At 38.2% G+C, this 26,085-nt stretch overlaps 1 long non-coding RNA gene across 1 annotated transcript in view; it reads right to left on the reverse strand.

The window, feature by feature from the left end:
- LOC106994257 (uncharacterized) overlaps window positions 1–26,085 on the reverse strand; it is a 317,418-nt gene that overhangs the window by 8,423 nt on the left and 282,910 nt on the right. The window contains exon 3 of the long non-coding RNA XR_013407768.1: window positions 21,147–21,244. This is a non-coding gene — a long non-coding RNA (uncharacterized LOC106994257). The remainder of the gene's footprint in view (window positions 1–21,146; window positions 21,245–26,085) is intronic.

The raw sequence follows: 26,085 nt of genomic DNA on the forward strand, positions 1-26,085 counted from the left end.
AGGATTTTCAGATTAAAGCAAAACTGGAATCTAAAGACATTTATGAAGCAATCTAAGTGCAAATTCCCACTCAGTTTTGACACATATTTCTAAAACATTTATAGTTTTCTTGCATATGTATGTTGCATACACTATATATGTAACACAAATACATAATATATAAATGTATGCACATAAATATGTATACGTATAGACATATATCACTATACAATATTTATATATGATACATAATAAAATGTTTGTTAGTGATTTTTTCACATTTTCCCAAGCATTTTACTTAACTTTCACTGAAAAAACACTGATTAAATGTCTTTATCACATTTTCCCAAGCATTTTACTTAACTTTCACTGAAAAAACACTGATTAAATGTCTTTATCACATTTTCCCAAGCATTTTACTTAACTTTCACTGAAAAAAACAACTATATTTCCTGTAGCACACACATATGTTGTTAATTAGGGTAACAGGTACAACTTGCATTAACATAAAATAATGTTAATTAGGGTAACAGGTACAACCGGCATTAATAGGAAAGGACAAATAATGGTGACCTTAGCAGGCACACACCTCAGCTGCTGGCCATTGGGTGCCCCGCCCCATAGAAGAGCCTGCTAGCTGCAGGCAGGCTGCATTCTCTGGGCATCAGTTATACTGTTCTACAAAGAGAATGGATCAGTCCTGGGTAGAAATTAAGTAGCAGCTGATTTTAAAGTTGTGTGCTATAGTTTTAATAAAGGAACTATGACATATTTGGATATGAATCTTGCTACAATTTCCTTGGGTTAAACCCCTCACAATTTTTGAAGGCATCCTTAAACACATTCCAAAGTTTAAAAACGATATTGTAAGAAACAACTGTGGGTGCCAGTAGCCCCAGACCAACTTCCCCCACTCAGAGTTGTGGTGCTTACGCAGCCTTTATCAGTGGGAACTAGTCTGCTTAACTGAGGTTCTGAGCCTTAGCAGCACATAGAATCACCTGAGGGGCTTTAAAACATATGGACGCCTAGACCCCACCCCCAGAGTGGTTGATCTCATTGATGAGAGGTACAGTCCGGGCATTTTTTTAAAGCCCCCTGGGTAACTTTAATGTGCAGCCAAAGTTCAGAACCAAGAATATAGAAACTCTTAAGACTCTGAGGGGCCGCTAAGCCCAAATCCAAGATCATAGAACAACTCTCCTTCACCCCATTGAACCCAGGACTTTTCCATTTTAAAGAACCTTTGCAAGTCTCAATGGGTTTTACTGTCCATTCAGGAATTATCTGTTTTGACTTGGATGTGAGGATGTAGTTAATCTATGATGGGGTTAGCTCACTCTTATTAGACATTGGTAGAAGCTTGGAATCATCTTACTCATTTGTAGAAGACTCATCCCAGGACTAACCTACATTTAAAATGAAGTCCCTGAAGTTAGCTCTGTAACCAATTTGCATCCAAATTTTTACCTCACGACTGGCTCATGTAGTCCACATAAAATGATCAAAATACTCCTGTAACATGGGCAAAGCCCTTCATACTATCTACCTGCAAAGGCAATTCGCCTGCTGTCTCTTGGAGGGCCAGCTCAGCCTGCTTTCTGGTGCAGTGTGCATTGCCGTGGAAACACGGCTGTTTCCAGAGTCTTCTCTGAGTCTTTGTCACTGAGGAACAATTGACTTTGGGGAAATTTCTTCACCTTTCTGAGGTTGGATTAGATATGAATAATATTTGTCTGATCCTGAATTCTATACTGCCTTGTGTTTTAGTTGCTTTTTCATCTTTTCAGTGAGGAGAGGACCATGCTGCCTATTTATTTTGGAGGTGCCTCTGCTCTGCTGTCAGAGTGTGTCTGGTCCAGTTTGTGTGAACAGCAAACACTGCAGGCACCATGAGAAAGGGTGTACCAATGCATGATTCTTCTAGGGTGAGCTGAAGACCCCCTGATTCTTTCTTCCAACTATTTTTCCTTCTGCTCTCTCAAGGAAGAGGAATGCTGCAGGCCTCTAATGGGGTCATCTTTCTATAGCTAGAGACTCGTGGGTATAAAGAAGCTGTTCCCAGAATTCAGTTAGCCATCTTATTCCCATCCTTCTGGCACTAGTGAAGTACTTTTCAGTAGGTTGGCATGGTGTGATCTGAGACTCAGTTTTAACTTCTGGGGCAAAAATAGGTGAATTAGGTCTCCTTCACTTCAGAGGTTCTTGTCCTTTGACCCTGTACCCCAAACCATCAACAAGAGACAAGAATTCACTGTGCGGTCCAGCCAACATCGCCATGGCTCTGTGTTGAGGCTTGCGCATAATTCTGTCTTATCAAGACTGAGGACTGCTTTACTTGACTTGACTGGCCAATGCCAATCCAAATTCTCTTATCCAGCACTTTGCAAAGATGATTGATTCATAGATGGTTTCTGAGTTCCTTAGCTAAAACAACCTCTTAATACACTCCTAGTCACACCATCATGAAGAAAATGTGTTAGTAAGCTAACGAAGACAAGATGAGCATTGATTCTTTGAGGGGGTAACATTTATGTTTTTCCCACTGCTGTATCTTCACTGCCTTATACATAGTAATTGCTCAATATTTGTTTACTGAAATAATGAATGTACAACTGACCAGTAAAGTCTCTAATTATTCTGTTCCCATGTTGGTGATGATAATGTGAGGCTGTGACAGATGCTTTGCAGTGCCTGATAAGTCCCCTACGCATTTCCCCACACAGCCACAGCTACCAGCACTGACCCACTTCTGGCTGGTAGATAAGCTGGTAGGAATTTGAGGAATTGGATTCTATAGCCCAAAGAATTAACAGGACAGGTGTTTATATTTAAGCCTGAATATTTTTTAAGTATTTCAAGAAGTCTTACTCAGTTGTTACTTGGACATCTGGAACAGGCAGCATTTTAAATCACTTCTTTATATGCATTATGCATATTGTACATATGAAGTTAGAAATAACTGTTTGTATTCTATATACAAATGGTTATTTTTATAAACCAAAGACATCTCAGCTATATCTCAGTTGCATATTGAAATAATTGAGTGGGAGCATCTTAAATTAATGTACTTGGATGTGTGTGTATGTGTGTGTGTGTGTGTGTGTGTGTTTGTGACATGCACATTTAGAATTGTGTGCAGTGTGCTGAGGAGTTCAAAACCAGCCTGGCCAAGATGGTGAAACCCCATTTCTACTAAAAATACAAAAAAATTAGCTGAGCTTGGTGGCAGGCACCTGTAATCCCAGCTACTCGGGAGACTGAGGCAGGAGAATCACTTAAACTCAGGCTGCAGAGGTTGCAGTGAGCCGAGATCGTGCCACTGCACTCCAGCCTGGGCAACAGAATGAGAATCTGTCTCAAAGGAAAAAAAAAAAGAAAAGAATAATGTGCAGTGGCATGTGGCCACTGCTCTAGCCTTCTCCTGACACTGGATTCTTGTCTCCCCATTTCTGAATCCTTCTCCCAAGTAATTTTTCCTTCCACTCACTGACCAGTGGCCTCATATCCTCTCCATCTTCTGCCTCTATTAATCCTTAACCAGGAAATTATTTAATAAAAGTTTTCATACTGAGATACAAATAATTTTTTTAAAAAATGTAACATGATACTAACTCATGGTGGAATTTTCATTTGAGCAGGCAACAAGAAACCTTTGACCAAATAAATAAAATTTTAATTGTGGTATGTTCTGGGTCAGTGGACTAGAGGAGGAGGTATGTGGGAAGCAGTGTTGGGAGGAAAGTTAGGTGAATTTGAGACAACTTTCATATGTCTCTGAAATCAAACCTTTAGCTAGGTCAGGGCCACAGTGTCTGGTCTTCAGCTAGCCCAGCCTGGAGAGTGCACTCTGCACCTTAGCTGGGGGCTCCTTTTGTGAGCAATTTCATAGAAGAATTAACAGCATATTCTTCAGAAATAACAGCATCGGATTTGAAGATGAGCTCATATGTTTTAGCTCTTTAGGCTAGTTATACAGGTTTTCTCAGGGCTTATTTCCTTGTTTGTAAAATGTAAATAGGTTCCTGTGAGGATTAGATCAGCTTTCTACACTGGAAACTAGTAAATGTTCAATAAATATTAGTATATGTGTACTCACGGGGATATGCACATGTGCATGCACACAAACACACAACAAAAATAAATTACACTCATTTCCCAGTATTCGGTTTGAATGTTTCACTCTTCTTACAGGAGGCTGAGGAAGAACAGAAGTGTTATACATGACTACACTCAGACAGACTGCCATAGGGTAATCTCAATTGACAATTACCCAGTTTTCTTTTTGCCATGGTTATTTCCAGTGGATGTTAACACTGGAATCACTTTCAACTCTTCAGGAGGCCTAAAGAATAAACCCCAGGAGGCCCCTGGGCTGTTGCAGGCAGAGATAGGAAGATATGGGAAATAGGAAGCCCTGAGAGGAGAATGGTGCTATCATGGGATGAATAAATGGGACAAACACTGGAGGGATAAAAGCAAGATGGGCTCAGGCAGAAAGTGATCAGGGCAGACAGAAGGAAAAGACAAATGGTACCCATGCTGCATCCTGCCTCAATTCCAACCTCTGACTCACTAGTTTGTCCTTTAAGGTGTTTGGATTGTAAAAGCAGCACAAACACTGTCATCAAAAACAGGATGTTACATTGTAAATTAAATGTCTCTACTGAGTAGGTAACATTTCTAAGCTATTTGTACTTGGCAAACATGAAAAGAAGATATCCCTGAGTGGATTCTGTTTTTCTCCTGTGACTTTAATTGGACAGCAAGAGCAAACACATCATCTTAAATTTTATTTACCAATCCTAAATCAGGAAAGAAAGTTTCCGGAAGCACAGACACACGTTGAACAAGCAAGCCTGCCACAGAATTGCACTATATTGATTTGATGCTAAAACCGAATGGAAGAGTTTAATCAACACTGAAGAGGACTCAACAAAGAGATACAAGGTCTGGACGGTTGTACTCCTTAAAGATCTCTATTTGCGGTTTGGAGAAATCTGGCTGCACAGTAAAATCTTGATCTGTTGGAACTACTTGTGCATGTCTCTTGCAGAGCAATCTCATGGGAGAGATTTAGTACCAATAGAAATTCCCCCAAAATCCAAGGAATAGTACAGATTACATACAGCCTTTCCCACATCTCTACGGTTTAGCACAGAGAATTTTAACAACTGGAGTTTGGAACAACCCCTGGGGACCAGCAAGAACTCCTGTAACCGAAAAACATTCAGCTTATTTTTTTTTTATACTCTATACATTAAGACAGGACTGTAGAACAATAAATTGAAGGATTTTTTTTCGGCAATTTAACTTCTGAAATTCAAAACAAAACCAAACAAAATGTACTTGGTTTAATTTATGTCTACCTTAATGTTTAATTGATTAATACACCCACTCTGGAGTGTGCTGTTTGAATGTTTCACTTTTAAGAGACCGAGGAGGAACAGAAGCATTATACATGGCTACACCTGGAAAGACCACCACAGGATAACCTCGATTTACAATTACCCAGTTTTCTTTTTTGCCCATGTTATTTCCAGTGGATGTTATCATTGACTGAGTAATTCCCAGTCTTCGTGACATATGCAAGATCACCCTCCTTACTCTAACCCTTGGGGAACTCGATTTGCAATAGGGCACAGCTGCATAACATGCACAGGATAGAAACAGAGGGAAGAAGGAAGCAGGGCACTTCCTCTCGGGAGGAGTTCTGGTGGGTTATGGTGTTCTTGGTGGTGGGAGGATGGAGGGAGTTGTGTGCAAAATCGTCTTTCCTTGCCTGTGGCTGGTGTAGGAAGATGGAGCGGGGGATGCTTCAGCTTTGGAAGTCATCCCTGCCATGAATGATTGATTAAGGTCAGGATAGAAGGTGGTGTCTGGAAGTGTGGGTGACTCTGATTTGGCCTAACCGATGGGGATAGAGAGGATCTTGAGGTGGGCATGGGAAGCAGCTCAGTTCACGAGTTACTAGAATATGTCGTGATTTAGAAATAGGACCACTAATCCCAAATCCAGAAGTTATATTTGCCTGCAGTGTCCCTGGTTTCCCTACTGCTGTGGCAACAAAGTTTGATTTCTATGCCATCTACCTTTAGTCTTCTCTCCACTCTTACTTATGTTCACAAGTGTCAAACTCTCCTATAAATACCTTGTGGCTTAAAACAAATTATGGTCATCCAGGAAAACCAATTTCATGTATAACATTAATTTCTGAGTTCCAAACACCTTGTTATTGGAACAAACCATTTGTAAATTGAGGTTGCAATGGATTAACTATTTTACATGCATAAATTGTAATTTTTTTCTTTTATACTAAACCTTTTTTGATTCTTCCCTTTAATACTGAAGCATATCATCTCTTGGCAAAAGGTTTATAGAAGATTAATACTGCCTGATTTCATTCGGCTTCACCGGATTACTGCTTGCCTGACTCAGACTTATCTTTGGATAATAAATGACAGCATCTGCCCATCATTAGTACAAAGGTTGTGTCTGTATATTTTATTAGCCTGGTGCCAAAGTTATTGTGGTTTTTGCATTAAAAGTAATGGCAAAAACCACAATTACTTTTGCATCAACCTAACAGTATTATGTCATTGTTTTTGCTCAGTGAATTCTTCCTTTTTAACCCAGTCTTATGTAATTCATCTCTGGAGGCAGGTGCTAATGCATCTCATTGTATTAGGCACATAGTGAATAAAGAACTAAGATCCAGACAGGTTAATTACACTGACCAAGGTTACCTAGCGAGCTAGCATCTTTATTTCGGCATTACTATTAATTTGAACAACAGCCCTTTTGACATGAAAAGGACTTAGAGACCATTTTCTAAAATGCCTTCTGTTTGGAGATAAGTAAGCCAAGATTGCAAAGGTTAAGTGACCTGCCCAAGGTCACCCAGCTAATTGGTGTCAGGGTTACAGCTCGATGTGGTGTCTCCAGTCATTTAGTCTGTAGTTCTGCTCATCTACCACATACACATTCAATTCTGAGATTTCAGAATCTCCAAATAGCTGTTTTACTTATTGAGCAGGGAATGATCAACTTTAATGGGTATGAAGAAGGGATCTAGCTGTTAATGCTGATATACAGTGATAGAGCACATGACCAGAGAATATATAAGAACTCCCTTGAAAAACTGTAGAAAATCATCAACAATCCTAATAGCTTATAAAACCAGCAAATTCTGACAGAAAGGAGAAACTGTTCAGTCTTACCCTATGGGAAAAGGTGAATAGGGTAGCTGACTGAGAGAAATCAGAGACTGGCAGGAGAAACTGTCCTTTCTGCCTTGGGAAGCAGCTGTGCAAGAACACGCTGTCTGGGCAGAGGCTGCCATCATGAAGAGTCATGCCCGAGGTTAATAGCCAATATGCTGGGGATGGCGGAAGAGAAAAGCAGAAAGACTTGGGTCCCTGATGATATTGTTCACTCACTGGGTTGACTCCCCATCTGTTGATTTCTTGTCATGTGATGTGCTGGAGTTAGCTATCATGGTTAGAAATGATTGTGTGCATCTCTCTCCACTTCTGCTTTCAGTAACTGTGTTAGTCCCATAAAATCATCCATGATATGTGTTTTTACAACATGGAACTTGCAAATGCTACAAACCAAGGAATTTTTTTTTTTTTTTTTTTTTTTTTTTTTTTTTTTTGAGACAGAGTCTCACTCTGTTGCCAGGCTGGAGTGCAATGGTGCAAGTTCGGCTCACTGCAACCTTTGCCTGCTCGGTTCAAGTGATTCTCCTGCCTCAGCCTCCTGAGTAGCTGGGACTGCAGGTGCCCACCACCACGCCTGGCTAATTTTTTCTATTTTTTGTAGAGACAGGGTTTCACCATGTTGGCCAGGATGGTCTCTATCTCTTGACCTCGTGATCCACCCGCCTCAGCCTCCAAAAGTGCTGGGATTACAGGCGTGAGCCACCGCACCCAGCCACAAATCAAGGATTTTAATTCGCTGGATAGTTAATTGTTAAATATTTACCAGTGGACCACTGGATATAATACACTCCTAATATTTAATTCACTTTTAGTTGTATGCTCTGGTACTTGTAATTGCAAGTATGCTAATTGATGCACAAGCCTTGTCTTGAAAAGCTTATCTGTACTATACTTAACTATACGTCAAATAGTTAAATAGAGTTACCCTAGATGCTCGCTGCTATGGAATACATTCCAATGGGGACACATGTCTCACACTACCAACAGAGAAAGTGTATTCACAATTGTCTCATTCAGTTGGAACTTTGCATTCCAGATTGGCCTAATAGCCAAAGGCTTTAGGAATGGATCCTTTGGTAACTGTCCCATTGAGGGCTCTGGGGGATGTGTAATAAAGTAATATAAGGGGGATCTATGTGGGAGAAAGAACTCTCCAAGGTTGGTAGCAACCAGTTTGCAGGGTTTACAGAAGGGAATTAGCAGGAATTTTAAGAGCCCTGGATTGCTCAAGCAGCATCAGAAGCACCCTAAAAGTCCTTCAAGGCTGGGATGATACACAAGAGACACTGACTTCCAAGTTGCACATGAGGTCCCAGAAAGCATAGACTACATTATGCTTCTTATTTCCTTTCATGGGTTGAAAACAGTGATACCCAACAGAGGACAAGGAGGGGACTCAAGGACATTAATACAATGTAGAATAAAAGCAAGTAACTGAATTTCAGTAAACCAGAATTCTAATCTTAATTGTTTTGTCTTATTTGAATCAATTTTTAATTTTTAATGTTTTGGGGTACACAGTAGATATATATATATGTATACATAGTAGATATATATATATATATTTATGGGGTATATGAGCTATTTTAATACAGGCATACAAGGTGTAATAATCACATCAGGTAAATGGGATAACCATCACCTTAAGTATTTACCCTTTTAACTCATGGCTTGTTTCCTGTATTTTAAAATAAAGGTGCTGGACTAAATATTTTCAAATAATTCTTTTACTTGTGAAGCTATTTCCAAGAGGTGATGCTTACATGATTTTTAAGGGTCATTCATTCATTTGTTTATTCAACAACGCTTTAGTGAGTGTGAATACATTATTTGCATAATATACCAGTCTTGGGTCAATCATACCGAAGCCATGTGACCATGGCTTAACCTATCTGAACATCATAGGAACTTAACCGATCTGAACATCATCTGTTACGTCATTGGTGAAATGGGCATAATGATATGGTTTTTAGAGGTAACTAATAAGATTGTTTTAAAGTATTTTATAAAGTGAAAATCCTATAAAAAGGGATCACTGTTAGTATCACTATCACTACTTATAGCGAATATTTGCCATTTTGGGGGTGTCCAGCATTTATCTTCGTTCCTCCCCTTCTTTAATTATAGCCTGCCAATTTCCCTCTGAAGAGAACACTCAATTGTGTGTAGGTCTTAGATGGAGGGTAGTTACCACCGCCAGCCTCTTATCACTTCCCACTGCTGCCTCTCTCATAGAACCTGATGGAGTTTCACTGGCCAGTTAGACATTCCCTCCAGGGACTTTAATTCTTTGAATACTTATCAATTCACTCACAGTAGCAGTAGATGTTTGGAGGCTAGTTTCATTGGGGCAGCTGCAGCCCAAGGATCATGTAGTCTCTGCCTTGTGCCCAAGGCTGTGGTTTAGCCTCTAGAACTTCCTTGGTGTTTCAGTTTTCCACAATTAGGTTTTGGTGTTTTTTTGTGAGAAAACGTCTTGTCCAAGACACTGGGAAGTGTATCCTCATCAGCATAGATGGGGTATTTTGTTTTTAATTTGTTGTTTCTACCTAACTTAGAAAACAAAATCAGCACCCCACCCCACCCCTGCAAAAAAAAAAAAACAAAACATAAAACTTTTGAGAACAAATGGTGTGACTAATGTATATTTAAGACAGTCTGATGAAGATAATTATATACTCAACGTTAAAAGGAAGATCATTGTTGTTAGTTCCCATTAGTGAACATAGCTGTATCTGAGAGTCATACTGTTAAATTAGCTGCAGGCTCAAGTGAGAGACAGGCATCCTAAGATGACATGAAAGTGATTCTTCATGCCACAAGCCCATGATTCTTCTGCTTGAAAGAGAAGTCAGCAGGTGTAGATGCAAGACTATATATCTTTGCCAGGCTACTTTGTATGTATTACCAGTAAGCCCCAAAGTGAGGCTTTGTAAGAGACTTAGTAAACGTAAGTTCCGAGTTGGAATTATCTATTTGTCATTTATTGACAGAAGGAAACTTTCGTCTCTAACACAAGCTGTCCTGTCCTTTGGTTGTCAGGATGAATCAGCTGTCTTCCTAAGCATGTTTGATTGATCAATTGCTTAACATCATTTAAAAGAAACAGACAAGATGCTAGAATGACACTCTGGATTGAATTCTCAGTGTAAAATACATAATGCTGTTAATTCAGGGGCAATATGGCCAAACTACATTTAATTTCACATTATTTTTTTTGAATGTCTTCTCAGGATCTCTTACAAATTGGACAGGGATTGCCTGCTCTATAGGATAACAGGATATAGTAGTTGACATCCTCATGTTGATATCAAGCTATTCTTTTCAGGATCTACTTGTTCTGAATAATGCTAACAAGAACAACAACAAGAACAAGATCTGTCAAGTGTAGGAGTCATTCTGATGTTTGCATATATTATCTGATCAAATCCTAACAACAGCTCTAGGAGTTTGGTACCTTTTAAATCTATAATTTATAGATGAATGAGTGAAAGCTCAGAAATGTTAAGAAATGCTTTCTTATTCAGAGCCTCTAAGTAACAGACTAGTACATCTGTTTAGAAACTTTGCTCTAACATGCTGCTGCCTCAGGAGACGAGGATCTTACATTCCACAACTGTTACATCTCCCTGTTATTTCACTCATTTGATAGAATGAATAATGGTTTTCCTTTGGTTTTAAGAAAGCTACATTCTAAGCTTGACTACTAGGTTATGGGGAGAAGACTTTATAGTCATTTGCCTTGGTCATCTGTGATCACGGGGAATGAAGACAGAAGGGATAATTTTACATCTCTTTCCCCACCATGGAGCATCTTTGCCCAGAGTGATCAATTTAGAGACAAGCATCATATGTAGTCACCACTGGAAAGTCACGAGGCATATTATCATGACAAGGGGTCTGAAAGGTACTGCAGAAAAACCCTGACTCTTCTCTTTTTTCTCCTTTGAGACAGACAGAATTTTGCTCTTGTTGCCCAGGCTGGAGTGCAATGGCAAGATCTCGGCTCACTGCAATCTCCGCCTGCCAAGTTCAAGCGATTCCTCTGCCTCAGCCTTCCAAGTAGCTGGGATTACAGATACGTGCCACCATGCCCAGCTAATTTTGTACTTTTTTAGTAGAGACGAGGTTTCACTGTGTTGGTCAGGCTGGTCTCAAACTCCTAACCTCAGGTGATCCGCCTGCCTTGGCCTCCCAACAAGCAGGGATTACAGGAATAAGCCACCATGCCTGGCCAACCCTGACTCTTCTTCACCTAGCTTTCCCCAAACTTTTGACTGTGATCTTTAATCTATTGATTGTATATCTTAAATAATACTAATATCCAATAGTACTGCCACTACACAGACACAAGATGGGAAACAAAGAACACACAGAAATGACTTGAATTTAATGTCTCCAGAACTGCCTTTATTTTACACTCAACTGAGAAGCAGTGTAATTCATACATAAATAGTCACATTAAAAATATAGAACAGGTACACATGTGCCATTATAGCGTTTTTTATAATGGCCACATTGTGATATAATCATATACCTTAAAATTCACCTATTCAAGTGTAAAAGTAAGTGGTTTGTAATATATTTACAGCTGTGAAACTATCACCAATATCTCATTTTAGAACATTTCATCACCCTAAAAGGAAAGCCCATACCAACTATAACAGCAGTCACTCTCTATTCTCCTTTTGCCCAAACTCCTGATAAATACGAATCTACTTCCATTCTTTATGAGTTGGCCTATTCTAGACATTTCATATAAATGGAATCATACAAGATATAGTCTTTTGTAACTGTCTTCTTTCACTTAGCATAAGGACATAAGGTTTTCAAGGTTCATCCACATTGCAGCACATATCAGTATTTCGTTCTTTTATATTGCCAAATAATATTCCATTATGTAGATATGCCACATTTATTTATCCATTCATCTGTTGATAATTCCACTTGTTGACTAGTAAGAATAATACTGCTATGAGCATTCATGCACACATTTTTGTGTGGGCATCTGTTTTTCTGTTCCTTTGGGTACACATTTAGGGGTGAAATTGCTGGGTCACAGGGTCAAACTATGTTTAACTTTCTGAAGAACTGCCAGACTGTTTTCCAAAGTGGCTGTGCATTTTCTATTCCTACCAGCAGTGTATGAGTGTTCTGATTTCTCCACATCCATACCAACACTTGTTATTTTCATCATTATTATTATTGTGAAGCAGTGTCTCATTATGGCCTGGACTTGCATGTCTAATGACTAATGATATTGAGCATCTTTCATGTACTTGTTGGCTATTTGCATAACTTCCTTGGAGAAATGTCTATTCAAATTATTGCTGAGTTTTACAATTGGTTTGTCTTTTTATTGTCGAGTTGTAAGAGCTTTATGTATACACTAGATATAAGTTCCTGATCAGATACATGATTTATAAATATTCTCTCCCAATATGCAGGTTGTGTTTTCACAATCTTGAAGGTATTTTTGAAGAAATAAATATTTTAATTTGAAATTATGATGAAGTTCCATTTGTTGCTTGTGCTTTTCATGTCATATCTAAGAAATCATTGCCTAATCCAAGGTCATGAATATTTACACACGTGTTTTCTTCTAAGAGATTTATAGTATATAGCTCTTAAATTTAGGTCTGTGACTCATTTTGAATTTTCGTCTATGGAGTGGGCTAGGGTGCAATTTCATTATTTTGCATATGAATATCCAGATTTCTCAAATTGTTTGTTGAAAAAATATATTTTCCAAACTGAATTATGTATTTGTTTCTTTCTCTTTTTTTTTCAGACAGGGTCTCACCCTGTCACTCAGGCTGGAGTATAGTGGCAAGATCATGGCTCACTGCAGCCTCAGCCTGCTGGGCTCAAATGATCCTCCTGTCTCAGCCTCCTGAGTAGCTAGGAATATGGGACTACAGGCACACACCACTGAGACCAGCTAAAAAAAAATTTTTTTTTGTAGAGACGATGTTTCACTATGTTGCCCAGGCTGGTCTCAAACTCCTGAGCTCAGGCTATCTTTTTGCCTTGGCTTCCCAAAGTGTTGGGATTACAGGCATGAGCTACCACACTTGGCCACATATTAGTTTCTTAAGGCTATCCTAACAAAAATACCACAAAGTTGGTGGCTTAAAACCATAGCAGTTTATCGTTTTGTTGTCCTGTAGGCTAGAAGTCTGAAACCAAGGTGTTGGCAGGGGCAAGCTTCCTCTGAAACCTGCAGGAGAAAATTTTTCCTGGGCTCTTCCAGCTTATGGTCCTTGCTGGCAATCCTTGGTGTTCCTTGTCATAGAGATGCATCACTCCAATCTCTGTCTCTACTGTCACAAAGCTGTCTTTTCCTGTGTTGTTTCTCTCCTTTTCCCATTGGGACACTGGATTAGAGCCCATCCTACTCCATTGTGACCTCATCTTAACTAATGACATTTACAATGACTCTATTTCCAAATAAAGTGATGCTCTGTGGTACTTAGGGTTAGGATTTTAACATATCCTTTTGTGGAGACTTTAACACATCCTTTTGGGGGGACACAATACAACCCATGGCAGTCTGCATGCTGCCTGCCCCAGATTCACGTCTTTCACATGAGAAACATAGACTCACTCAGACCCAACCTCCCCAAAAGTCATAACTATTCCAACAACAACTCCAAGTCCAAAATCACATCTAAATAACATCAACTCACAGTTCCAACTCTCATGATATAAATCATTTAAATCAGTGGTGGATGAGATTTGTGATATGATCCATCCTGGAGCAAAACTGCTCTCCATCTGTGAACTTTGGAAGCAGATAAGTTATCTGCTTCCAAAATACAATGGTAGGACCAAAGGAGGATAGACATTCTCATTCCAAAAGGGAGAAATTGGAAGGGAGAAAAGAGTCACAGGCCCCAAACAAGTCTGGAATCCAGCAGGATAAGTTACATTAGGTTTCAAGGGCTGAGAATAATCCTTGATTATTAATCCTCCTTGATTAAATGCTCTGTCTTCTTGGCTTGAAGGGATGGCAGCTGTACCCTCTCAGCCCACTGGGGTGCAGCCCCACCCTCTCAGTCCAAGGAGGTGCTGTTGGACAGGGCTCTGCATCTGTGGCTCTTTCTTCAGGGTAATTCTTCCTTCATTTCATCCTCTCCCTGTCCTTTTCAGTCCAAGTCAGCAGTGTTTCTGCTGATACAAAACTCAAATATTATATGGTTCTCTTGTGCAATTCACAAGACTCCAAACCATGAGACAAGAGAGTCCTCCACATATCTCTCGTGGATAATGGATAATTACCTCTCACTGGCCTCTGTTGAGATGGCTGGTTGGATTCATGGGTCACATATCTAATCTCTTCAGCAAATGATTGTTCAGCCACACTCTTGGCCCTGCTTTCAGAGTACACTATCCAGATAGGCTTAACATTTTCGAAATCATCAAGTGCTATTTCCTTTTTCTTTTATCGATTCACTCCTCAATTTGTCTATTTTCCCCCTCACATTTTACTGTTAGCAGCAAAGAGGAACAACTCTGCCCCTTCCACACCTTGCTTGGTAATCTCAACCGGATGTCCAAATTCATTACTTACCAGTTTTATTTTCTATTCAACAGAATAACATAATTTTGCCAAATTCTCTGCCACTTTTTAGCAAATATTGTGCTTTTTCCAGTGTCCAATAATATTTTGGTAATTTCTGAGACACCAGCAGAAACACTTTTAATGTTTATATTTCCAGTGCCATTGTATTTAAGACGATGTATGTATTCTCTAAGATATTAGATGCTTTCAAGATTTTCTTTTTGTGTATTTGGCTTTCAAAAGTTTCACTTTGATGTGTCTAGGTATGGATCTTTTTTTAGTGTGTCTTAGAGTTCACTGAACTATTGAACTTTGTAGGTACATATTACTGGTTTCTTTTTTAAATTGAATTTAAGAAGTTTTCATCCCTTATTTCTGTAAATATTTCTTCTGTCTGTTTCTCTTTCTCTCTCTCCTGAAATTCCCACTGTGTGCATGTTGGTATACTTGATGTTCCACAGGTTTCTAAGGCTCTGTTAAGTTTCTTGATTTATTTTTCTTTTAGTTCCTAAGATTGAGTATTCCCCATGGGCCTATCTTCAAGGTCACTGATTTTTTTTCTTTTGCCTTTTCAAATCTACTGTTGAACCAGTCTAGCAGGTTTTTAAAATTTCAGTTATTGTACTTTTACCTGAAAATTTCTAGTTTTTGAAATAATTTCTATTTCTCTATTGAGGTTCTTTATTTAGCAAGGCAGTATTCTCACATCTTTGTTTAATTCTTTAGCCATTTTTTTCTTTTGTTGCATGAATTTCTAATGACTGATTTAAAGTCTGTGTTTAGTAAGTTTAAATATGGGATTCTTTTGAGGCACTATTTGCTACTTTTTCCTGTGTATGGGCCATATTTTCCTGTTTCTTCACATGTCTTTATTTATTTATTTATTTATTTATTTATTTATTTATTTATTTATTAATGTTGTTAAAAACTGGGCAGTTAGGCTGGGTGTGGTGGCTCATGCCTGTAATCCCAGCACTTTGGGAGGTCAAGGCAGGCAGATCGCTTGAGCTCAGGAGTTCAAGACCAGCCTGGGCAACACGGTAAAACCCTGTCTCTACAAATATAAGAAAAAATTATCCAGGGGCAGTAGTACGTACCTTTAGTCCCAGCTGCCTGGGAGGCTGGAGTGAGAAGATCACTTAAGCCTCAGAGGTAGAGGCTACAGTGAGCCATGACCACAGCACTGCACTCCAGCCTGGGCAACAGATAGAGACCCTATCTCAAAAAGCAAAACAAAACTGGGAGGCAGTTAAATATCATGTGACAACTTCGGAAATCACATTCCCCTCTCCTTAGTGTTTGTTATGGTCACTGTTGTTCTTACTATTTCTGTTGTTTATTTTGTGACTTTCTTGAACTAATTCTGTAAAGTCTGTATCCCTGATGGATGGCAAATGACATCTCCACTCAGTTAGCTTGGTGGTCAGGTAATGACTGGACTGTGATCTCCTTAAACGCTATTGAACCAATAAATCTCCTAGTCTGTGCTAAGAAGCTCTATGTGTGTTGGGCATGACTCAGTACTCCATCAGTTTCCAACTTTGCTTAGCCTTCACTTCCTGTTTGTGCAGGGCTTCAAGAAGAGCCAGCACTGAGAGATTTAGAGCCTACCTCAGAGATTAAGTTTTTTTCTGGGTACCCACAGAGCACTGTGCATTTGTGTGGCCTTCTTGATCCGTAGGAATATATCTGAACTTCTCAAAGGCTCCTATTTCATTTCCAGATTTTCCTTTTAATACTTGTCAATGCTGTGTCCTTTTTATAGATCATCCTGGTTTCACTTTACACATACTATTTTTTAAAAATTGAAAACAAATTTTCATAGCACTGGACTAAACAATGACAATAACAACAAATATGGCACATAGTCCCACAAGCTTAAATTGATAGTTTTCTAATTTATTTAGTATATTTTTAAGAAAACTCACTCTACTGGCTTTGAAAAATCACATACACTCATTATAATGAATTCACATAATGCAGCAAAGTACAAAGATGAAAATTTTTAAAAAACGATAATTGTAAAAATCTTATGTTCTGTAGATCAGTTTAACCTTTAAATTTATCAATGCTCATGACCAATACTTTCAGCATATCTCTTAATCCCTAATTTTTTAAATTTTGATTTAGCCCCTAAGTGGCTGTATTCCATTGTTAAGTTTTTTGGTTTTTTCAAGAAAAACTCAAGTTCTATCATGTTTGGGAATATTAGCTAGTTGCCTCAATATTTGATGGATATTTCACTGTATATAATAATCTCCTGTCGTGCTTTCATTTCTTCATAATACATATAGGTTATTGTCTTCTGGCATTGAATGAAGCTTTAGAGAAAACTAAGGTCAGTCTACTATTTTTCCTTTTGAATGTCTTCCTGCTCTGTCTGGATGGATACCAGAATTATGTCTTTTTCCTTAAGTTCAGTATCTTATCTAGATTATGTCTTGTGTGGAGCATTCTGTTTTCACATTTTTCCTGTAACACAATGTGCTCTTTTTTATATATAAGAATCAAGGTTTGTTTTTCATTCATTTGAGGACAATTTTCTGGTATAATTTAAATTTTATTTATATTACATTTATTATGACCACTTCAAAATACCTTATGTTAGATCATCTTATATCTTTTTTCTATACCTATCGACTTCTCTTTAGTTGCATTGATCCTTGTCTTTGTAAAATTTTCATTCACTTAATGTCTGATGATTGCAAGATTTTTCTCCATGCCGGTAATTACAGTTTTAGCAATATCGGTTCTCATCTTTTCTGTTTCTAATTTGTTTATGTTTTAGTTTATTTCATAAAGTTTATAAACTACATTTTAATTTTATTTTCTTGTATTATCCTCTCATCTTTGAGCTTTCATTTCATTGATGTTAATCTCATCATTAAACTTTTGCTGTACTGAATATTCTTACTAAGAAATTTTATTGTTGCTCCAATTATGAAAAACGTGTTTTCCCATTTTGGGTAGTTATTTTTCCCAGGCTAAATGCTTTGTTTGACTTTTACATGATATGTTTATTTGCCCTCTTTTTGACTCTAGAATGTTTACATAATTGCTGTGTTACTTCTGCCGTACAGAATTCTGCCCAGATATCCTATTTTCTCTGGTCATATGCAGATGGCTTCTTATTTCTGGGGTCAGTTTATTTCTATCTCTGAGCTAGAATCTGAGGCTTTAATATTTCTTGTCCTGCTCAATGCGGGTCAGTAGATACCTGTTTAACATATTTTCAGGGATGCTGCCATTTGTGATGCTACCATTTCATTATGTGGTTTCCAGCATTGCTGTGGTCAATAAGGTGAGATATAATGAATAATTTGTATCTGCTCTCAAGCACTTTGACATATAAATGACATACGTCATTTATGATAGATATCATTGATCAGAAATGGCATGTGACTCCAACATAACCAGAGGAGAAACTGGGAAATGTAGGGGTATTCTTAGAAAACTTGATCATTACTGTCTCTTCCATAGTGCTCAACATATAGTCAACATGTTTTTCTATATTTGTTAGCTTTCCTTTCTTCTTTGTTGGATTCAATGTCAGGTTTATCCCTCCCGTGACAGGACTATTATAAATTCTATGATTATATTCCACCAGTTTAGCTATCACAGCACTGAGAGAGTTTCTTTTTCTCAATAGCTCTTGCAGATTCCCAGAGAGAGATCTAACTGGTCTGACTTAGGTTCCATCTATATCCCTCAAATAATTACTGTGGTCATGGGAAAACAGTGTTGTGACTGGCCGAGCCTGTGTGTCTGTTGTCTCTGAAAGTGGGGCAGTTCTGTGTGGAATACAGCTTCTGTAAGGTTAATATGTTTGTAGAGGATGATTTGTCAAAAATTATTCAGAGGATTTTGAAATTCAGAGGAGCCCTTAATGGTAACCTTGCTGTTGAATCCTGTTACTCAAGTGTGATGAAAAGAAAAAAAAAAAAAATCAATAGGTCTATAAATAAGTCTTATCCCAAGTTAGCTTACTAACCTATTAACACAACAAAATGTCTATGTACATTTATATACTCTAAAGATATAAAGGTCCAAAAAGGTTTCACAGACAAACCTTTAAGTAATCCCAACTATTATGGATTGAATTGTGTCCTCACCAAAAAGAGATATTGGGCCAGGTACAGTGGCTCACGCCTGTAATCCTAGCACTTTGGGAGGCCAAGGTGGGTGGATCACCTGAGGTCAGGAGTTCAAAACCAGCCTGGCAACATGGTGAAACCCCGTCTCTACTAAAAATACAAAAATTAGCTGGGTGGGGTGGTGGGTGCCTGTAATCCCAGCTACTAGGGCAGCTGAGGCAGGAGAATTGCTTGAACTCAGGAGGCAGAGATTGCAGTGAGCCAAGATCATGCCATTGCACTCCAGCTTGCGGACAAGAGCGAGACTTTGTTTCTAAAAAAAAAAAGTTAAAGTCCTAATGCCCAGGACCTCAGAATGTGATCTTATTTGGAAACAGGCTCATTGGAGATATAAAGAAGTCAAAATGATGCCATATTGGAGTGGGTGAACCCCTACTTCAATATGATTGATGTCCTCATAAAAAGACTGTGATATGAAGATACAGATGTAGGGAGAATGTCATGTGACAGCAGAGGCAGAGATTGGAGTTACACAGCTGCAAACCAAGGAATGTGCGAGATCACTGACCACCAGAACACAAGAGGCATGGATTCTCCTACAGATGTCAGAGGAAGCGTGGGCCTGCCAACATTTTGATTTTAGACGTCTACCCTTCAGAATTGTGATGCAATAAATTGTTTTAAGCAACCCAGTTTGTGGTGCTTGTTACGGCAACCCTAGGAAAGTAATATACCAACTTTTATATATTTTTTATTCAAAGACATCACTATTGTGCCTTAGCAGCATCAGGAAATGAATGCCTAGTAGTTGCCTGCTTTAAAGTTCCTGTTAAATGCCAACAATGTTCATTAAGTTACTTCTATACAGTAGCACAGGTATACTGGTGATAAATTCTTCGCACTATTTTATGTGAGAAAACGTTTATTTCACCTTCATTATGGTAAGATATTTCCACTGGGTATAGATTCTAGATGAACTGTTTTCTGTTTGCTTGTTTGTTGTTTCTTTTAGTACTTTAAAAATGCTGCCTCACAGTTTTCTAGCTTACATAGTCTCCAGCAAGAAATCATCTGTCATTCTTATCTTTCTTCTGTACATTATATGTCTTTTCTCTTTGGCTACTTTCAAGATGTTTATCTTTTTTACTGGTTTTAATCAATTTGATTACAGTGTATCATGGTGTCACTTTCTTCATGTTTCTTGTGCTTGGAGTATGTTGAGTTTCTAAAATCTGTTGGCTTATAGCTCTCATCAAATTTGAAAGAAAAATGTGGCCATTTTTTTTCAATTTTTTTTCTCTTCTTCACTCTTTCTTTGGGGATTATAATTACATGTATATTTGGCTGTTGAAATTGCCCAACAACTCAGTAACACTCTACATATTTTATTGAGTCATTTTTCTCTCTCGTTCTTTTTTGGATAATTTCTATTGCTGTCTTCAAGTTCACTAATCTTTTTTTCCTCTAATGTCTAATATACCATTAATCTTGTCAAGTGTATTTTTCATCTTTAGATCTTTAATTTAAACCTCTTTAATATTTTCCATATTGCTACTTAACATATTTGGTCTTTTCTTCAGCTTTTTGTACATGTTAAAGTAAGTTGCAGTTGTTTTACTGGGGTTTTCCCCCTACCAGTTCTATCAGCCATGTCATTTCTGACTTGGTGTCTACTTGACTTTATTTCTTTTCATTATGGGTTTTTTTTCCCACTTTTCTGCATGCCTAATAATTTTTAATTTAATGCCAGGCAGATAAAAATACATTTTATCTTGTTTGGTGCTAGATATTTTTGTATTCCTATAAATATTTTTGACCTGTTTTAGGATGTATTAAGTTACTTGGAAAAGTTCAGTTCTTTTGGGTCTTACTCTTAGACTTTGTTAAGCAAGATTGGAGCAAGGTTTCATGTAGGGTTAATTTTTCCCCACTCAGGCAACCCATTCCAACTGGTGAAAACAGGAAATATTCCTTCCCTTCTGTGACCTCTAATCATTTTGAGTATTTTCAAAATTCTGATCTCAGGTATTAGTCTCACATGTGCTTTTTAAATTATCGGATAAATACTCAAGGTGGACCTTATGCAGATCAGATCTGTGGGGTTCTGTCTCTCTGCAGCTCTCTCCTCTCTGCTACTCTGCCCTGTGGATTCTAGCTGCCTTGGCTTTCTGGACCCCTACTTCCATCTTTGCAAATCATGGAGACTCCAGGTTCTGCCTGGTTCCCCCAACCTGTACACACTGTGGAAACTCCTAGGCAATAAGTCGGGGCTATTGCAGTACTCACCTTGTTTGCTTCCCATCTCTCAGGGATCACCATCCTTCATTGCCTCATATCCAATGCCTTGAAATGTTTTGAAAGATATCTTCTCAGAACAGGAATCTCTGAGGAAAAAGAAAAAAAATATTTTGTCCATTTTTTTGTTTGTTTCACATGTGGAAGGGTAAATCTATTTTTTTACTCCACTGTGTTTGGAGGTAAATTTAGAAAATATTTTTAATTTTGAAACATGAGTTAAATGTACTTTTCATAATTTTTCCTTTCATCCTTTTTGCCGTTTAGCTGCTACTCCTCATTTAAGAAGCCGTTAGCCATAAGTAATCACTATACCCTAAAGGGTCCTAGCAAATGTGAGTGAGGCCTTGCTTAACAGCAAAGAGTATGGACTAATTACTGAAGGCTGGTGAACGATATTACGGGACTCTCAGGGAATGATGCAAGAGCAGAACAGAAAGGACCTGGGGTCCACTCCTCATGACACCATAGCTTCACAAAACCCTTAGGACTTACATGCACTGCAGCAAGAGAGGAAAATCCTTGAATTAAAGAGATTACATTTCTTCCAATGCAACAGAATACATTTAAATTATATAACTCTCTACATATAAAATATTGCACATCCTTGAGACAAATGGCATATTAGGAAAGAGGAGATGTTTGTTTTGGTGGGGGAAATGGGAGGATGATGATGTATAAATTTTTAGCCACCTTGGATTGAGGTGACAATGACTTATTAGAAATGGATATGGGTAAGAAGATATCAGGACAATTATGTAAATTTAGGATTCACATGGAAATTCCCATGGAAGTTAAAGAGGCCACCTGAGGAAATGAGTTTAGAGTGATAATTAAAAAAAAAAAAAAAAGAAATGGTAGGAGGAAGTAAGGTGTGCCAGGAAGCGGAGAAAGAACATTCAAAGTAACAGGCATACAAAGCAAGTCAGGGTTTGCAGAACAGAGAGTTTCAAGAAGTGTGCTGTTGGTGGTATTTTGGGTATAGAGGGCATGTTATGTTAGGATGGAAAATTCCCAGCATGCATGCTGACACTCCTACCTACTGCATCCTTAGCAGCCAGGATTGCACTACAATGGTATTCCTTGTAATTGGGCCCAGGCATATCCTCACAAGTCTTCTCAAGAAGGTTTTCCAAGTTTGCAAGATAAGACTTGTTTAGTCTATTGGATCTAATGTTAGGGACTCTGACTTGTAACTTGAACTTGGCCCCGTGATTCTTTTCTTTCATACTTACACCTTGCCTGCTAGCCAAGCCAAATGTACGTCCAGTCCCTTTGCGTCTATTATAGCAACTTGAAATGTCTCAATTTACAATCATGTCTATTTGTATAATGCTTCACCATTTACAAAACATGGTTGTATCTTATATAGATTTCAAAATGGAAATGATGGGATGAGCAAAAATTATAGTCATAACTTGTGGCTCATAAAACTGAGAATAACAGGGGTTAAGTGATTTTCTCAACACTGTAATTACTCAACTACTAGTTGTAATTCTCAACTGCTAATTAGCAAAATCAAGGGAAAACAAATAAATATATCTCTGACTCCAAGTTGTACTCCATTTCAGTTTAACTGGTTTTCCTCATTGTGTGGATAAGAGTTCTATTTTTTCATTCTCTACTTTTCACCTTGAGTTCTGTAACATAGGTAAGGCACAATTGCTTTGCCTACCTGTGAAGGAAGATCAAATTATTCAGAGGGCTACTTGTGAAAATCACTGGATTACTCATTGTCTGTACATTTGCTATTTTATGTAATTTACTTCTTATAGCAATGCTTTAAGGTAAATATTATATTATTTTATGCATGGGAAAACAGAAGCTTGGAAAGTCCAAATAACCTACCCAAGATGAGACAGTTGGTTGGTGGGGCTGGAATTCTAACCATCACACCTCGATGAACTAATTCTATTAGGCCTTTCCAGGGCATCAGTCTCTCTAGAACTAAAACTCTACTGAGAGCTATTTGTTCCTTTAGTTATTTATGCCTCAGACATTTATTTGGACACTCAGACCCCATGCAAGGAACCATGAAAGGTCCAAGGGATAAAAGAATGAATGTTTGGGCCTTCTGTGAGTTCATGGTCCACACACTGTCCTCTGTCTGAGACCCACACACCTAGACCACTATGGTTCCTTGACATGCAAAGCAGTTCATTATTCCTGGAAAAGCCAAAGTGGCTTTTGTTGTTTCATAATTAATCCTGGGACCTTGATTCTTCACTATTTTATATTGCTCTCAATTTGGAGCCTCTATGGATAAGGGCAGAATCTGGAGAGCACCAAACCTTTTAGCAGCCTCCTCTTTGCTGGCATAAAAATGTCCTTATTTCACTGGTGCAAATTTTGTCCCTTGAGGGTAATGTCTGGGCAAACTGACAATGCGTGGGTGGTTATCATCACCATCTGCATTTTGCCTTGTAGGGAATCTTAGAGTAGCACCAGCTGTTATATATGATTTTGGGAAGTTCTGAGTCCTCAAGGAAAAACACAACATAAGGACAAAATCCTCTTTGCCATAAAGAGAATACAAGTGTATAGAACTTGTATAGAACCTGGGGGTGGAGTGAAGGGCAAAGTGATTTCTGCATTTGTTATAGCTAGAGTTTGCTTTTGTGAATACCTAAGTACTGGCAAGACACGAGAAATGCATGTAAATTCAGAACATAAAGTCATGAAACTTGTATTTATGCTTGGCTGGTGGGAAAATGTCATCACAGTGGACATTCAAACTTTCTACCAAAGTTTCAGAAGAGAAGAGTAAACACACAATTCCCAGGGTCTGGGGTGCAGTCCTAGAAAGGGGCATTTATTTTTAGATTCCTGGTTTATCATAAAAATCCATGATGTATCTGTGTCTGTTTAACTATGAAGATAATGCTTTGCCACCAAACTCCTGGAAAAATAGATGCCCTAGGAAGACATGATGTTTGTCCTGGGGCTTTGCTTACTTTCTTGTGCATCTTGTATATATGCCCTAGTTTGGTTAGAATTAAGGTACACTGAGAAGCAGATATTTGAGGGATAAAGGTATGGCTTACTTTTTCTTTTCTGATACAAGTTAAAGAAAGTAAAATGTGGTAACCATTTTTGCCTGACAGTTCATCACTATAGACCTTCAGGCCTCCCAAGGGTGAAGGGTCAAATTAGAGGAGACCTAATTGCTCAGGTTTGTTTCATTCCAAGTTCACCCTGGGATAAGGACTTAGCTTTGAGAAAGGTTTTGGAGGTCATTTATCTTACCTCTCCAGCTTGGTATTTAAAGGCTTCAAGATATTGTGAATGAAAACCATTTTTAGGAGCAGTACTCTGTTTGACAAGACAATCTCCAATGTCATCCCCATTTGGAACTGAGCCACTCTGTAGTCCTTGGGATCACCTCACTGTCACAGGGGCTCTTGCAGGCCTAATGGAGCTTATTTAAAATGGAACCAGTTCTTACAGATCTGAGGGTTTATAATTATATCTGTTAAAGAAAGTGCTTTGAACTCAACAGGGGTGTTGATAGAGGATTAGTTGGTTAATTCCATGAGAAACTTTGAAAACAAGAATTTATCACCATTTTTAAATTTGCATGTGGACATTTAAAGAAATGCTCTATAGGTGTGTGCATAATGCCAGAATATGATTCAATAAAAATAACTTACAGAGAACCCTGAAAGGTGAAGAAACTTTCTTTTGACCCTTACATATTACTAAAGAACATTTAAGCTTATTAGTTATTTAGCAGATTATATTTCAATTTGCTATAATCTATTTTGTGAACATTAATCAAAAAATATCTAGTAATTGACCTGTACAAAATTACAGACTATCCAAAGTATACAAAGGTTTAAGGCTGTCCCAAAACTCAAGAAATTAACAGTTTATGAAGTTGGGGAAAAATCATTATCTCAGTATTTCCAGAGGTCGTATGTTCACAGCTAGTTCTATGTTCTGACATAATCCTTCAATGTCTCTTTAAATTATATCTTCCCAAATTTTCCCAGTTAGAAATAATCCCTCTCCCTCTTCCCACTCTTTCACTCTCTCTCTTTCTCCTCCAGATCCCCCATAGCATTTTGCTTGTATGAATATTATAGCACTTACTATTCTCATCACAGTCTTTAGTATAACAAGAGCCAAACTGTGGCTTCTACATGCCAAGGGCTCTATCTTAATTAAAAACAACAGCAACTTCCATTTATGAAGAAGATTTTATGTGTCAAATGCTAAGCCAAATGTTTAATCTTCAAAATAATTTTATAAAATAGGTATTATTACTGTTATTTCAGAGGTAAGGCGATTGAGGATTAATGATGCTATATAACCTGCTCAAGATCACAGATTTGGAAGGTAGGAGTGGCGAAGTACAAATGCAGGACTCCTAACTTTTGAGTCCTTGCACCAATTGGGACTTCATACCAGCTTTCAACATGCCACATTTACTCTTGTTTTTCTCCCACCCTCACATCTCGCACTTGCCACAGTGCTCTGATGGATGCCCCATAACTCATTTAGTTGAATGAACATGAAAGATAATACATTGAATGTAGCCATTTACGTACAACGAGCTTCTTACAACGTAAACTGTATGCAGTTGGCTCATTTGCCAATACAAAAGACGGACCAGAAACAAAATCCTGATCTCTTGCTGCTTTAGCCCATTTTTCACAGCTATAACAGAATACAACACCCTGGGTAATTTATAATGAATAGAAACTGACTGGCTCACAGCTCTAGAGGCTGGAAAGTCCAAGATCAATGGGCTGACATCTTGTAAGAACCTTCTTGCTGTGTCATCTCATGATGGAACGGCAAAGAGACGGCATGAGAGAGGAGAGCAAGAGGAGATAAGTTTGTCTTTTAATAAAGGGTACACTCCCATGATAATATAATTAATTCATTCATGAGTGCCGTATCCCCATGATCCAAACATCTCCCTTTG

Source organism: Macaca mulatta, chromosome 17, assembly GCF_049350105.2.
Source record: "Macaca mulatta isolate MMU2019108-1 chromosome 17, T2T-MMU8v2.0, whole genome shotgun sequence".
NCBI lineage: Eukaryota > Metazoa > Chordata > Mammalia > Primates > Cercopithecidae > Macaca > Macaca mulatta.